The sequence below is a fragment of the Solanum pennellii genome, chromosome 1, assembly GCF_001406875.1.
Source record: "Solanum pennellii chromosome 1, SPENNV200".
In the NCBI taxonomy this organism is placed as follows: domain Eukaryota; kingdom Viridiplantae; phylum Streptophyta; class Magnoliopsida; order Solanales; family Solanaceae; genus Solanum; species Solanum pennellii.
In genome coordinates this window covers 41,321,004-41,336,388 of record NC_028637.1, presented here as the reverse complement: position 1 = coordinate 41,336,388, position 15,385 = coordinate 41,321,004, and the positions used below count along the sequence as shown (strand labels likewise).

The window sequence follows — 15,385 nt, the reverse complement described above, 5'->3', positions numbered from 1 at the left end:
TACATATGCATTTATATATTCTTCTGAATTATACATATACAAAGGCGACTTATAATACAAACTCGAAGTCAGCCTACGTAATTAATGTATAATATTAGTCGCGAGTGGTAATTATAGCAAACTATAGCTATAATGAGTAATTAAATAGTATAAATTTGCTTTGTTGCATAATTTTTCCCTATATATAATATAATATACTAAAACTATAATAAAATACAATATAATATAATATAATATAATATAATATAATATAATATACAATAAAAATACTATTTTAATAATAATAAATTAGATACCGACCCAACATGTCCGCTTTGTGATGTCCTATTCACCTTTAACCCTATAAATATACTTGGCACGAAGGCAATTGTTCTCGCAATTGTTCTGTCCCGCGTTGCATTTTTACGCGTATAATTTGGTGTTATTTCGGCCATATTATTATTGTTATTGTACTTGTTGATGAGATTCTTAATTATTGTATGATCAAGATACAGTAGTTATCGTATGATCAAGATTCTGGGTGATTGTTGTGCCTTATTGTTGATATGGGTCATTATTGTTGCCTTATTGTTATCGTTGATACTGGCTAATTTTCGTTTTATCTGGGTTACTATGGTTGATAGTGGGTAGGTATGGTTTGTTCAAGATACTGAGTTATTATTGTTGATTAGGATGATGGGTAATTGTTGCATACGATTCTCTTCAGAAGATGAGTTGATGCCTTCCTTTGGGGAGCGCTCACTTGTGTAATGATTCCATGCTTCTTAAAGTCTTTTTTGATGTGTTTGTAGTAGCCTATGTGTTTGGTTTTTGATTTCTTGGCCTTCTCATGATGATATAAATCTCATGTTATCTACTTTCGAATCTTTGGAGCTCTTTTATCATCTCTTTAGACAAGGAACGATAGGGGTTTGGGAAGTACTTTTCAGTTCACAATTACTTCTGTTTTTTTTCCTCTAGTTTATTGATGCATTATTGTTGTTTATTTGATCAGGTATGGGTAATGACACTTGCTGTTAATGTTACCTTGGTCTCAATGTTAAGTCTTCAATTTTTTTTTGTGAGAAATCGTGTGTTTTGTCACACTCTGAAACCTAGAAATTTCCTTTTGTTGAACCACAATATAGTAGAATTGGAAATTTTGTTCCCAAGCATTGCCTACTTGGATCTTCTAGTCTAGTGGATCTATCAGTTTGGATTTGATATCTTGACTTCCATCTTTAATGCTAATTATGATGTTGATCATGTGTCTCCTTGCATCAACTTCTTTTGCCTTGTTATTTTGTTTGGTCAAGAATACATAGATTGACATATAGGTGCAAGTGGTTCTAAAGGAACAAGTGTCTTGCTATGGTGTTTATGGTAAAGATGCGGCAGTTCCCAGGTCTATGGTTGAAGGTTTTGGAGTGTTTAGTCCCCCAAAGCTCTGCTAAAAAATGGTACGAAACGGAAGTTTGTGTATAGTGTGTTCTACTGCCAGTTAGTTTTAGTTTTTAATTCAAAATTTTGTGATTTTAATGATCCTGGTGTCTTATGGTGTTATAGGCACTGGATAAAGTCACGAGTAAATTCTGGATCTTTTATAGTGTTGTAAAGTGATCTTCTGCTACTTATCATCTCGTTGTTTTCCCTTTTTTACCATGCCAACTTGATTTGTGTTCATTAGTGAATGAATGTGTAAACCACGTAGTGACAGTACCAGAGTACTAGTTTTCGGAAATCCTAAGGATTGTATCCAGTATGCATTTTGGTGCTCTTTGTGTATTGATTTTCTTGGTCTTTGCACTCCAAGATGGATATTGTTAGGCTTCAGTCAAAATGGGGGTTCTTGATCTTGTCTCTCGCATCTCTCGTGATTTCTTAGGTGATATGGGAAACTTTTAAGGATTGTATCCGGTATTCATTCCTATACAACTTTTTTATTGGTCTTTTTTGTCCTGGCAGTCCAAGATGGATATTGTTGGGCTTCAACCATAATGGGGTTCTTAGTCCTAGTGTCTTGCATCTATAGTGATTTCTTATGTGTTACGGGTTCCGTCAGCTTTGCACTTGACTGGTCCCTTCTTATGGTGCTTGTAGTTGGGTCTTAACGAGTAGGGAATTATTTTTTTTTCATGGAGGGGCTTTGCTTGGACATTTGTGTTGGGGTTTCTAGGTTCATATATTGTTAGTACTGAGATACTCATTTTTGTTTTTTCCCAAATCAGAGTGGTCCCTATTCTCTTTGTCAAAAATTGTTGTTGTACGAAACTTGCAAAGCTAAGTTTTTCCTGCACACAAGGAACATACGATGATCCAGTTGATGAGATTCCTGGTAATTGATGGGTATATGGTCTTATTGACACCTGATAAATAGTCGAAACTGAATCCTTGATCTCTTGACAGCCCGGTCAAGTAGGTCCCTATTAGACCCTCTCTTTTGGTGTTCTCTCTGCCTCATCTTCTCTGGTTCTTTTTTCTTGCATCACCCTGTTTGATTTTTTTTTGTTGGATGGATGCCACTTGAGAGGACTATATCTGGAAAATCTTGAACGTTGATGCCTAGTGTCTGTTCATGTGCACAGTATTTCCTACTAGTCTTTCACTGTGATCTGAATATCATCACGCTTCGATAGAAAGTTCTCCAATTTTTTTCTTTGCCATTTATATGCTTGCATTGCAATCTGAATATTTTCTGACTTTGAGGGAGGGTCTTTTCAATCTTGTCTGGAATTTTTTCTAGTGGGTTTTGTCAGCTTTGCATGTAACTCTTCGTTCATTCCTTAGCTTGCAGCCACTGGTCCTACAAAAAATGAATTCTTCTTTCATGGAGGTACTTTATTTGTCCATATGTGTTGAGATTTCATTGGTCAATCTTCTATGAGTATAGATAAATTTCTTTTCCCTGTTGACTCCTTTGTCTTTGTCATAACTACTGTTGTATGGTAGTTTCTCAATTAGAACATTATTTTCACCAGAGTGTGCTGTAATTTGAAGCCATGGACATGGAGTTCTTAGTTCAGATGCTTATATTCTTATGGTGATAACAATTGATAAGGTCTCTTATGGTGATAATGTCTCTGACTCTCTGATGGTTATGGATACCATACTGTTGTATGATAGTTTCTCAATTAGAACATTATTTTCACCAGTGTGTGCTGTAATTTGCAGCCATGGACATGGAGTTCTTAGTTCAGATGCTTATATTCTTATGGTGATAACAATTGATAAGGTCTCTTATGGTGATAATGTCTCTTACTCTCTTGATGGTTATGGATACCTGATAAGTACTTGACCAATTCTAGATCTATTGATAGTGGCGTAAATACTCCTGAACTTTTGTTCTTTTAAGTACTTATCAAACTGCTCTCATTTTTTTGTTGTATCACTATTTTTTTTGGTTGTCTGGATGTGTTTAGACTATTAGGTGATGCTATTATTCAGATTTTGAAAAAACTTGGTTAGCCAACACGTGGTCCTTTGCGTCTTTTTGGTCTTTTTGTCTTAGTTGTGCAAACTCATCACTATTGATGCCACACCCATCTCAGATTCTCCAATAATACACTAATTTTGGCAAATTTGACACGCACCCATTGACACTTTTGAAGACTCCGAGCAACATAGATTTTTGGTGCTTGTAGTGCAATCTGGATGTTTTTTGGGTTTTCACAAAAAGGGGGTTTATAGTCTCATCTATGGAATCTGTAGTGATTACTTTGGTGGTTTAGGGTTCGTCAAGTTTGCTCTGATTGTTCCCTTCTTTCATATCTTGCAGCCAATTCCCAGGGCAGTGAATTCTTCTTTTCATGGAGAGGCTGTGTTTTGTCGGTTTGCATTGAGGTTAGTCAAGTCGTTTGTCAGTATGTAGATTTTCGAATCAATTTTCTTCCCTAGTGTCCCTTTATCTTTATCAAAACTAGTGTTGTATGGAAGTTTCTTAACTAGGACATTATTTTTCAATGGTGTGTGTTGTGTTCTGCTGTCATGAAGTTTAGTCCAAACGCTTATGTTCTTCGATCCTCCAATTGATGAGGTTTTCTATGGCTTATGGATCCTTGATAAGTACTCGTCCAATTCTATATCTCATTTGATAGTGGCATAAAACACTTCATTACTTTTGTTCTAGCTACTTACTTATCTTCTATGCTTCCCCATATTTTTCATTACCACACTGGTTTGTTTTTGGTTGGATGGTGGTGTACTAGGCCGTGTGTTTGTTTGATTGGATGGATGTGTAGTAGACCATGTGGTGACACTATTATGGACTTTCAAAATTTGAAATTTCATAGCTTGGTAAGATCCTCTGCCATCTTTTGGTCTTTCTGGTGCTTGCACAACAATCTGGAAATTGTCAAGGCTTTGACAGAAAGGGGTTTTCAGTCTCGTGTATGGCATCTCTAATTCTTACTTATGTGATTTGGGGTTGTCAGATTTGCACTTAACTGTTCCCTTCTTTCTGTTCATGTAGCCATGGTTACAGGGCAATGAATATTTCTTTGTGTTTGCCTGCTTGTGGTGAGGTTCTTTCAGTTTAAGTTTTTATGAGTATCATGATTTTCGATTATGTTTTCTTCAGGAGTTTCTCTACTAAGATCGTATTTTTCACTAGTGTGTTGTTGTTCTTCTGCTAACGTGAAGTTTTTAGTCCAGACACTATGTTATTCGATGATCCAATTGATAAGGTCTCCTATGGCAATGGACCTTAGAATTAGACAGTGCCATTAATGGTCCATCTGGTATTTTAGCAATAGATATCTTGGTCATTACGACTTAGTTTTTTTGTTTGGATGGATATGTGGACTAGATAATGACAATATAGAGGTTAAGATTTGGAGATATCAAAGGTTGATATCCAGTATGGTATCTTTGTACCCTCTTGGTCTCTTTGATTCCTGCACTGCAATTTTTATTTATTGGTCAATGATTCAACAAAATGGGAGTTTTGAATCTTGTCTATATGGCGTCTCTAGTGATTTCTTATATGGTGTGGGTTTCATTAGTTTTGAACTTGATTGTACCCTTCTTTTTGCGCTTGCAGCGATTGGATCTTTCAGAGAAATCAACTAATATTTTCATGGAGCGGCTTTCTTTGTCCATTTATAACGAGATTTCCGTGGTTCAAGCTTTTATGAGTTCTGACATTTGCAACTAAGATAGTTTTTTTTTCCATTAGTGTGTGCTGGTATTCTACTGCCATTTTGAGTGTTTATTCTAGATGATTATTTACTTTGATAATCTAGTCGTCGAAATTCCAAATACTTGATGGTTATGGTCTCATGGACGCCTGAGAAGTACTAATTTTTGGATCTTTCAAACCTCATATATGATCCTCTCTTTTGGTGTTCTTGTTGCTTATCTTCTGTACTTCATTTTTCTTTATTATGCTAGCTTGATCTTGTTTGTTGAATGTGGATGTGTTGTTACAGTTGAGAGGAATAAACTTTGATGAAGGTTGGTGGCCTGTGTGCATTTCACTACACCCTATTTGTTGGCCATATTGGTTCTTGCACATCAGTCTGAAGATTATCGAGCTTTGAAAACAGGTTGTTCTCAATTTTGTGTAGCATTTGTAGTGAATTCTGTTTTATGGTCTTTGCGAGATTTTCAATTGAACTTGTTCCATTCTTTCTGTGCTTAAGCGGCATGCTCTGTTAATTTAGTGTTGAGATTTATTGTTTGATGCTTTAATAATTGAGATCTTTAGTTTTGTGTTCTTCCCTAATCAGAATCATTCACTTCTTTCTTTTCAACATTGCATCACTAGTGTGTATTTTATTGTGATATTTATTTTTTAATTAATCCAGATGCTTATGTTCTTTGGTGATCCAACTGATGAGATCTCCATGGTTATGGACAACACTTGACAAGTGTATGCATACTCAATCATGTTTTTCAGATGTCCCTGTAACACATTCATGTACATCTCGTGGTGGGTGTGCATCCCTCTGTGGACCATGTTTCTTGCCATTTTTGTGCAATCTGTTTACTAGATATCACCAGGCATCAGAACAGGGTACCTTGCAATATAATCTTGTTTGGTATCTCTACTGATCTTTCATGCGTAGTATTTTCCACTTACTTGTTATGTTCTTTTTGTGCATGCAACGATTGGTTCTTCCAAGCATGAACTTCAACTCGGGTTTCTTCCTAATCAGCAGGTCACTTTTCTCTGTCAAAACCTTATGTTGTGTGGTAGTTCTCAAGAAATGATAATATTTTTCACTAGTGTGTGTTGTACTCTGCTGGCATGAAGTTTTTAGTGTAGATGCTTTTTCTTGGATTTATCCAAATGATGATGAGATCCTGATTGTTATGGACACCTGACAAGTACCCACGCTCAATTTTATATCTTCTTATGTCCCGTGTAGCTCCTTCAACTTCATTGTTCGTGCTACTTATCTTCTCTATTTTTATTTTCTTGTGCTTATCCCGCTACTTGATTTTGTTTGTTTGGATGCATGTTTGTAGACAACATGGTGACCAGATTTGGTAAATTTTGAAGTTTGTCCTAGTGTGTCCTTCCCTTGTGCACCTAGTTTCTGTGCCATTTTTGTGCTTGCGGTTGGACTGCAATATGGATATCACCGGGCACTGGCAAGGGAGTTAAGCAATCTTTTCTGGCATGTCTAGTGAGCTCTCCTATGTTGAATGGGTTTCGCAGCTTCAACTCTAATTGTTCCTTTTTTTTGTGCTTTGCTGCTGTTGGGCAACTCTAATTGTTCCTTTTTTTGTGCTTTGCTGCTGTTGGGTCTTTCAAGATCAGAAAAGTCTTCCTTTTGTGGAGCAGGCTTGTTTTTCTTAGTGGTAGAGTTCCCTTACTTCAGGCTTTGTATTAGTACCTAGGTCTTCGATTAAGTTCTCTTCCCTCATCATACAGATCCCCTTATCTTGTTGGCGGAAGTGTTGTTAAGCAGATGTCTTAATTATGATATCTTTTCCAGATGCTTTTGATTTGCGATGATCCAACTGATCAATTATCTTATGGTGTGAATCTCTGGTAGGTACTCTTAGTTCTGGATTTTTCCGTCATCTACCTTTTGTGTTCTTGCTGCTTATCTTCTCTGCTTCCATTTCTATTTGCTTATCACACCAGTTTGAGCTTTGTCTATTGAACGAGATGTATATACCACATACTGAACAATAATAGAGGATTAAACTTGGAAATTTAAAAGCTTAGTGTTCAGTAAGCTGGTCGTTTAGGTCCTTGCACTGCAATCTTTAGGGCTTTGAGAAAACGGGGGTTCCTAAATATTTGCATTAAACTGTTCTTTATGTGCTTGTAGTTGTGTTCGTTGTGTTCTTAAATATCTAATTTCTTCTTTTCATGAAGCAACCTTTGTTGATTATGTTGAGGTTTCATTTGGTTCTAGCTCCTGTAAGTGTTTGGTTTTCAGTTTGGTTCTCTTCTCTAATAAGTATTTATCTTTTCTCACCACACACTTTTCAAAGTGGCGCTCTTCTAGTAATTAGTCTGAATTAAAATTTTACATGTCAGTGTGTTGCAGTACATGGTCATTTTCATTCAATTTTTGGTTCATTTATTGGGTGCAACATCTGCATCATAGTCACTACAATTTCCTGACTAATTATTGTTAGGTAAATGAAACCTCTTTCATTTTAAGATCTCTTCCCTATCTTTTTTTAAATGTGTGTTTTATATATTCAGACAGTGTATCATTTGTCGACCTGCTTCAGAGGCTTAGCTTTATGTAAAACTTTAATATAAAAGGTAGCTCGCTCCTGCACACTTTTTTCTCCATAAATCATTGCCATTTGAACAGTCTTTGCACCAAAGACAGCAATTCATTGAATCTAGAACAGATCAAGTAAAAAAACATGGCTCATCTTTTGTGTGACATATCATGTACAGTCTTTATGTATTTATATCACAAAAGTAACTATTGTCTTTTGTGTATAAGATCTTCTCAAGAGATACCCTTGTAAATCCATTACATATCAGATCATTGTGGAAGTTGGGAATTTTTCTCTATGAATTTTGTTCTTCTAAATACTCTTCTTAGATGAGCTTTGTACTATTTTCTTGATAAGGTTGAAATTGCCATTGATTATAGGTAACTGTTGTTTTGTCATTTTCTATGTTCTTGATGTATGTTTAGTCAAATGTCACTTCACTGATTGTATGTTTCCTAAAATGTCACTTAACGAATAATTTGTGCAGCCAATGTCACTTCACAAACTGTCACTGATGGTTTCTTAACTTCGTTCTCGTCATGTTCAATTACCAGCTAATTCATTTCTTATTTTAGAAATTGTTCCTTGATCCTTGGGTTTCTTATATTGTGAGGGATTAGGAACGTTGCACAAGTTAAAAGGGGATCTTCTAAGAAGTCCCACCCAGACCAAGTTAAGAAAGTTTTGAAATGTGTTGTCGTCTTGCCTTCATTCATCAGTTGCAACTCTCGATTCACCTCACTTTACATATGGTTCTTATACTTTAGATATCAAATGGTTAGAGGAATTTACATTTTTATCATTTTCCCTTGTAATTTGTATGAGTCTGTTCCAATGTGCTTTAATTTTATCTGTTGCATCACTAGAAACACATTGGTAAAGAGGGATCTGACTATTATTTCAGGCATTCAGGTGCTTAGTAGTTGTCATATTTTTACATATGTGCTGAGGTTCCATTAGTTCAGTCTTTTATGAGTATAGATAATTTTCAGTTCAGTTCTTTCCTAATGACTTCTTTGTCTGTTATAACTAATGTTGTATGGAAGTTTCTCAATTAGGACATTATTTTCACCAATATGTGTTGTATTCTGCTGCCATGAAGTTCTTAGTCAAAACGCTTATGTTCTTTGATGATTCAATTGATGAGGTCTCTTAATGGCGATGAGGTCTCTTACTCTCCTATGCTATGGACAACTGATAAGTGCTTGACCAACTCTAGATCTTTTGGTAGTGGTGTAAAATGCTTCTTACTTTTGTTCTTTTAGCTATTTATCTTCCTCCATCCATTTTTTTCGTTATCATACTTGTCTTTTCTTTTTTGGTTGTATGGTTGGGCTGACCGTGGACGTTCAGATTTGAAAATTTCAAAGCTTGGTTAACCAGTGTGATCCTTTACCACTTTTTGGTATGTACAGCAATCTGGATATTGTTCGGGCTTTGATGGAAGGGATTCTTTTAGTCTTGTCTATGACATCTCTAGTGATTTCTTAGGTGGTTTGGGGTTATCAGATTTGTTTTTAACTGTTCCCTTCTTTTTGTTGTTGCAGAACTTCAACCATTGGTTGCAAGCTAGTGAATTGTTCTTTTTACGGGTTGGCCGTGTTTGTCCATTTGTTTTGACATTTCTTAAGTTAAGTCTTTATGAGTATCGATATTTTCGATTCAGTTGTCTTCCCTAATGTTGAATCTTTGTCAAAATTACTGGTTGGTAAAGAGGGATCTGACTATGATTTCAGGCATTCACTTCTTAGGAGTTCTGTTGGAATTTGTTATGTAATCAGGTTATGGTTAGAACTTTCTTGTTTCTTACCTCCCCCAGATGTGAGTAGAGCTGTTGGTTGGCTGCCTCTGCCTGATGGTTAAGAGATGTTGATGGTGGGTCAAGGTGTGCAAGATTTTTTAATCAGGTCTTGCATACTGTGATGATGAGAATGTTTTGTCAATTTTGATTACACGATCTTACGGGTTTCACAAAGTGGTAATTTTCTTTGGTGGTTAGAAGTTAATATCTCTACGTAATGTCGTACTTATCTATTTCATCCCACTGCACTCTATAAACAACTTTTCTTTGTTGGAATGGGGAGGGCTGGCACCTCCAGTTCTTTTCTCCCTCCAAATGTATTATTTGATCCGGTGAGCTTAAATTTTGTCCCAAATGCAGGTTTCTGCTCCTTGGTTATGCCTATTTGAAGTTTGGAGGGAGGGGTCAAGGATGTTTTTTAAGGTTTCTGCCATAATGCAACTAGTTTTGTGTTACCAGTGACGGTTGACGAGTTTTGGTTATTTACTGAATTGGAGGGGTCTTGATTCATTGATGTTGTGTTGTATCCAGAAGTTCTCTGATTTCGCTATATAGTTATGGAATATGAGGAGATCTGTCAGTTAAAGAAAAGAACGTCTGGCAGAGTACTTGGCCTCCTATGCAGGAAGTGAGACCTAAAGGGTAATCTTATAGTGCAGGATATCATTTTTTGGGTTTTCTAATTTATTTTTAAGTTTGACTTGGCTGTAAGTTCTCACTTTCGTTAGTTTCTTGAGGCATCCAAGGACTTCCTGGTTAGGTTGTACCAATTCGTTTCTAGTTCTACCTGAGGTAATGATGGTAAGGAAATACACAATACAGTTTCTGTTTTTGGAAGTCAATAATCTTTGTAATGAAGTAAGCCTCGTATCTGATACTTGCAACATATTATTTTTTTCTTGCATCTTCTCCTCTAGAACACTATCTAGTAGCTGTTTTTAAGACTTCCCTTGTAGATGTTGCAATCTATATTCCATGTTGTTAGGCGTCCAAAATCATGAAGAGGTCTCCCTACGAAGTCTTCTGGTTTTTTTATCTACCCATAAACTTTAAATGGAGTATGGGGTCTACGGTAGTGAATTTTTTATGTGTTATCTACCATCAATAATTCTTGGTTGGACAGTCATGTCTTACTATCCACCCAATTAGTTAGATAGGTTGATGCACCAAGCATGAGAAGGAATGATATCAAGGTGTTTCTGAGGAGAAGTCTGTTATAGTCATTATCTGTGGTTATTATTGTTCGACTCCTGCATTTAGAGCATTTATTATATTTGCTTATTTGGATCTCTTACCTCTAAAACAACACTACAGATGTGAGTGTGCTATTTTTGAAGTTTTGGAAGGTATTAGCATCTTGTAGTAGCTAGGATTCTTGGCTAAAGTTTGTCATGGTATTTCTATTTTAAATATGGACACTGAATGGGTATTTCTGTTTTCTCTAAGTTCCATTTGTCCAGATTTGCCCAAATGTGCCAGATTATATGAGTGGGGTATTTTTCTTTAAGCTCTAGTTGTCCAATATCGTCGGGTAACTCTGAATGTGGTAATTCCTCTAAGCTCCAGTTGTCTGAATCAGCCAGTCAAGAATTATCAGCACAAAGATGTTGCTTTGGAGTAACAGTGAGTGCAACTTTCTTCCTCTGTTCTCTCGAGTTCTTGTAGCTATTTTGATTTTGGAATGAAGGACTTTTTTTGGCTTAAATACACAAAGTCAGTTCCATATAAGCGGATTTGCTCTACAAAAGTGGAGAGAAGTTGGGATGATGATGAATCGGTCCTTGTGGATCATGTTAAATAGAAAAGGTCCTAGTATGATGTGGAGTACGTTAAAACCGAAAAAGGTCCTGGTATGATTACTTGGATTCCTGTTTTTACATTGACATGTTCTAGTCATCTTTGCATGTTGAAAGCATTTTAATATCTATTTTGGATTAACATTACGTGTTCTTCTGATTATTTTGAGTGGGGGTGTTTCAACTACACTCGGGTGCTCTAGTCACTAAGTAGTGTCTAATGTGCTTTCTATGTGCACCTTTCAGTGCATGGGAGGATTCGTGTTCTATTAAGGCGGCAATGTCAGTGATTGAGTATTAATTATGAGTAAGAACAGAGTGATCTCAAAATAATTGTCTCCTCTCACATGTTCGAAATGCAGTTACTGAATATACATAATATTTTAACTAGTATAGGTGTGAAATAGCTTCCTGTTTTGGGTTGCTGATGAGTTGTGTATATATTTCTTTGTCTTATCTCACATGCTTATTTGGTCCCATTTGGTTTGGGATTGGTATATATGGATAAGTATCTTGGATGTGATAAAAGCTTGGCTTGAGTTCCAGGAAGCGAGGAAATACTTTTTCTCAAACCATGGACTAAATGGAAGTTCAATTCAGGAGAAGCACTTGATGAAGCATCCCGAAATTTGGCAGATGCGAGAACAGGGAAGGAACAAGATTCCATGTGTGTAGCGATGATATTGGTGCAAAAAAGTTTATATCATGGTTTATATTATTCTCTCCTTCGTTGCTCCAGATTTGGAGAATCTACTCTTTTGATATTATCTGTACTTTTAATTGTTGAAGTTGCTATGGAATTGTGGAGTTCGCGAATGTAACTCGTTCATGGTATGAAATATATGTTGAATTGTAAGATAGAATTGATTTTGTAGTTGTGTTGGTTTATTTGATGCTACATTTTGTGTTTAGAGAATCCTTTTAACTCCGCCTGTCAAATTATCCAGTCCCAAGCCCAAAACAAGGAGTAGAACTGTCAATATGGGCTAGCCCACTTTATCCAGGCTAATCCATACAGACTTTGACATTTTACGGGCGGGCTAACCCATTTTTGATGTGGCCAGAAAATGGTCGGCCCAATCCACAAGTACGTGGGCTACTTGCTTGTCGAGTTAGACAATTTTTTTAAAATTCTATATAAATAATTGTTCAATTAAATTATAAATTATAATTTAAAAATATTGTCATAAATATTGACAAAAAAATATTACATGATGTTAATGTTACTACTTGTTAATCAAATTCACTAATAAAATTATCTATAAAAATATTTATTAAGTATTTTTCAAGTAAAAATATAAATATCTAAATAGAAATATTAACTTAATTGTTTTGTGTTTGGACTCTCTTTAATTTTAAATTTTAATATTATATTATATTTTTTAACTAATTTTATTGACCCACGGGCTAGCCCTACCAATATTTCTCAAGCCCAACAAGTCAGCGGACTTATTCAGGACGGGCTAAAAAGCTCTTTTATTAAATGGACTTCAAAAATCTTAGCTCAACCCTATTAAAACCCGGATTAGGCCAGACAAGCCCAACGGGCCTAAACCATATTGACGGCTCTACCAAAGAGGAGGGAAGGTGTGTTAGTATGAAATTAGTTGTCTGTTCTTTTTAATTAATAGAAATGTTTGTGGAGTTGCATATGGACATGGCGTCTCCCTAATCAAAGTGAGTCCCTTCTCTCTTGTCAAAACACTGTTTAGTATGTAAGTTGTTTCCGTATTTGTTTTTTAATAATTCGGATTCTTATGTTCTTTGGTTATCCAATTGGTGAGGATCTCCATGGTTATGTACAGGGCATGATAAGTGTATTCAAATTCAGTCGTATTCTTTTGATGGCCCTGTAAAGCACTCCAATTTTTTTGGGATCTTTCTAATTACCTTCTTTAATTTCGTTTAGCCTACTAGTTGATTTAGTTGGGTTGGATGAATCTCTGTAGGCCACATGGTGGTAGTAAGAGGACGATAATAGGATATTTTATAGTTTGGTTTTGGTGTGCATACGCTGTGGACCATGTTTCTTGCAATTTTGGTGCTTGCATTACAATCTGGATGTGGATATCACTATGTAGTAAGAAAAAGGTGCTTTGCAATCTTATCTTGTTTGTCATCTCTAGTGATCTCTCCTGCGTAGTACGAGTTTCACTTACCTGTTATGTTCTTTTTGTCCATGTAATAATGGGGTTTCTAGTGCATAAACTTCAAGTTCTTTTCCTAATCAATAGGTCCTTTCTCTTTGTCAAAATTACTGTTATGTGGAAGTTCTGAACGAGGATAATATTTTATACTAGTGTCCGTTGTACTCTGCTTCCGTAAAGTTTTTGAGTCTAGATAATTTTTCTTCTGGATGACCCAATGATTAGACCCTTGAATTTCATTTACACCAGAGAAGTACCCAAACTCAATTTTAGATCGTCTTATGGACGTAAGAGTTCCTCTACTTTGGTGTTCCCTGCTGCTCTTATGTTTGCCATGACTCTTGATTTTGTTTGTTTGGGTGCATGTTCGTAGATCAACTTGGTGATCGTGAGGGTATAAGTTTTGGTAATTTCGAAGATTGGGTTCAGTGTGTCCTTTAGTTGTGCTTGCCATTTTGGTGCTTGTGCTTGCACTGCAATTTGGAAATCACCAGGCACTGGCTAGGGAGTCATGCAATCTTGTCTTGCATCTCTCTACTGATCTCTCCTCTGTTTATTTTTGGAGATCTCTCCCTTTATTGTTATATTTTTTTGGAACATGTTATCATTTACGGAGTTGCTTCAGTCTGTTAGCCATTGTGTGAACCGCACACTGTTTTTTCCATAAAACATTACCATTTGAACAGTCAATTCATTGAATCCAGAGCAGATCAAGTAAAAAACATGGCTTAGATTTTGTGTAACAAGTCATGTACACTCTTTATGTTATTTATATCAACGCAACTAGTTCTGTGTTACCAGAGACGGTTGATGATTTGTGGATATTTAAAGAATTTGGTAGGTCTGTCTTTGTTGGTGTAGTTGTATCCATATGTTTTCTTATTCCTCTATGTTGGTATAGAGTATGAGTAGATCTGTGAGTTGCAGAAAAGAGTGTCTGCAGAATGCTTGGCCTCCTGTGCCGTGAAGTGAGACCTAAAGGATGAGCTGATGTCACAGGGAATCCCATTTTGGTGTTTGCAATTTTATTTTGAAGTTTTGAATTTACTGTGAGTTGTCACTTTTGTTTGTTTCTCAAGGTATCCAAGGGCAACCTGTTTAGGTTATGCCAATCTCTTTCTGGTTCTACCTAAGGCTGGCAAAGGAACGGGGGGATGAGACGAAGGGGGACGCAAAGGGACGGGGGATGGCGATGGGGAAATTTTGTCGGTCGCGGGATTGGGGGGACAAAAATATCTTATATCCATCCCACTATATATACGGGATTTGGCGGGACGAGGGATATTTTATTTTTTAAATACTTATTTATTTGTATTGAAATTATATGTTTTTAGTTAATAAATTTTAAATTTAACTTTTAACTTTCAAATTTAAAATTTCAAATTGAATTATCAAATTTCAAGTTTTAAATTTCAAATTTCATGTTTCAAGTTTTATATTTCAAATTTCAAATTTGAGAAGTTTAAACTTGTATTTTAAATATTTTAAATTTAGTTTAGCATATATTTACATATGTATGTATAATTGTATATATTAAAATTAAAATGCAAGACAAATTGTATAAAAAAGACTTTAATAAAACCTTCAAATTTATTCAATGAAATCTAATTGCAACTTAGAACTTAGAAGTTCCAATTAATAAATATTAATGGAGGAACTAATATATGCAGCCACCTTCTAGGAAGGGTTCTATTTCAATAAATTCTCATATGTAAAATAAAATTTGTTACAGATATTAGATGAGTAACTAATTTTACACAGCCACCTTCTAGGAAGGGTTCTCTTTCAATTAGTTCTCGTATGTAATGTAAAAATATTTGTTTTCTCCTTTAGAATTCAATTCTAATTGTCACATCATATCGATGGTGATATCCTCTGGTGTTGGCAAACTTTCCAGAAATTCTCGTGATTCTAACAATTTGCATTTTGATCCAAGTTGCTTGTTTGGAATATAACTTTGGCAAATAATT

At 35.7% G+C, this 15,385-nt stretch overlaps 1 long non-coding RNA gene across 5 annotated transcripts; it reads left to right on the top strand.

Annotated features, from left to right (window-relative positions):
- Nucleotides 1-357: 357 nt before the first annotated feature.
- On the top strand, nt 358-12,179 carry LOC107008300. 5 transcript variants are annotated; one of them, XR_003575953.1, is made up of 3 exons: nt 358-1,439; nt 3,755-3,819; nt 5,018-12,179. It is a non-coding gene; the product is annotated as an uncharacterized LOC107008300 (long non-coding RNA). The 5 variants fall into 5 exon arrangements; XR_003575952.1 differs by having other exon boundaries at nt 358-3,211; XR_003575951.1 differs by having other exon boundaries at nt 358-3,819; nt 5,406-5,522; nt 5,784-12,179.
- Nucleotides 12,180-15,385: the final 3,206 nt, after the last annotated feature.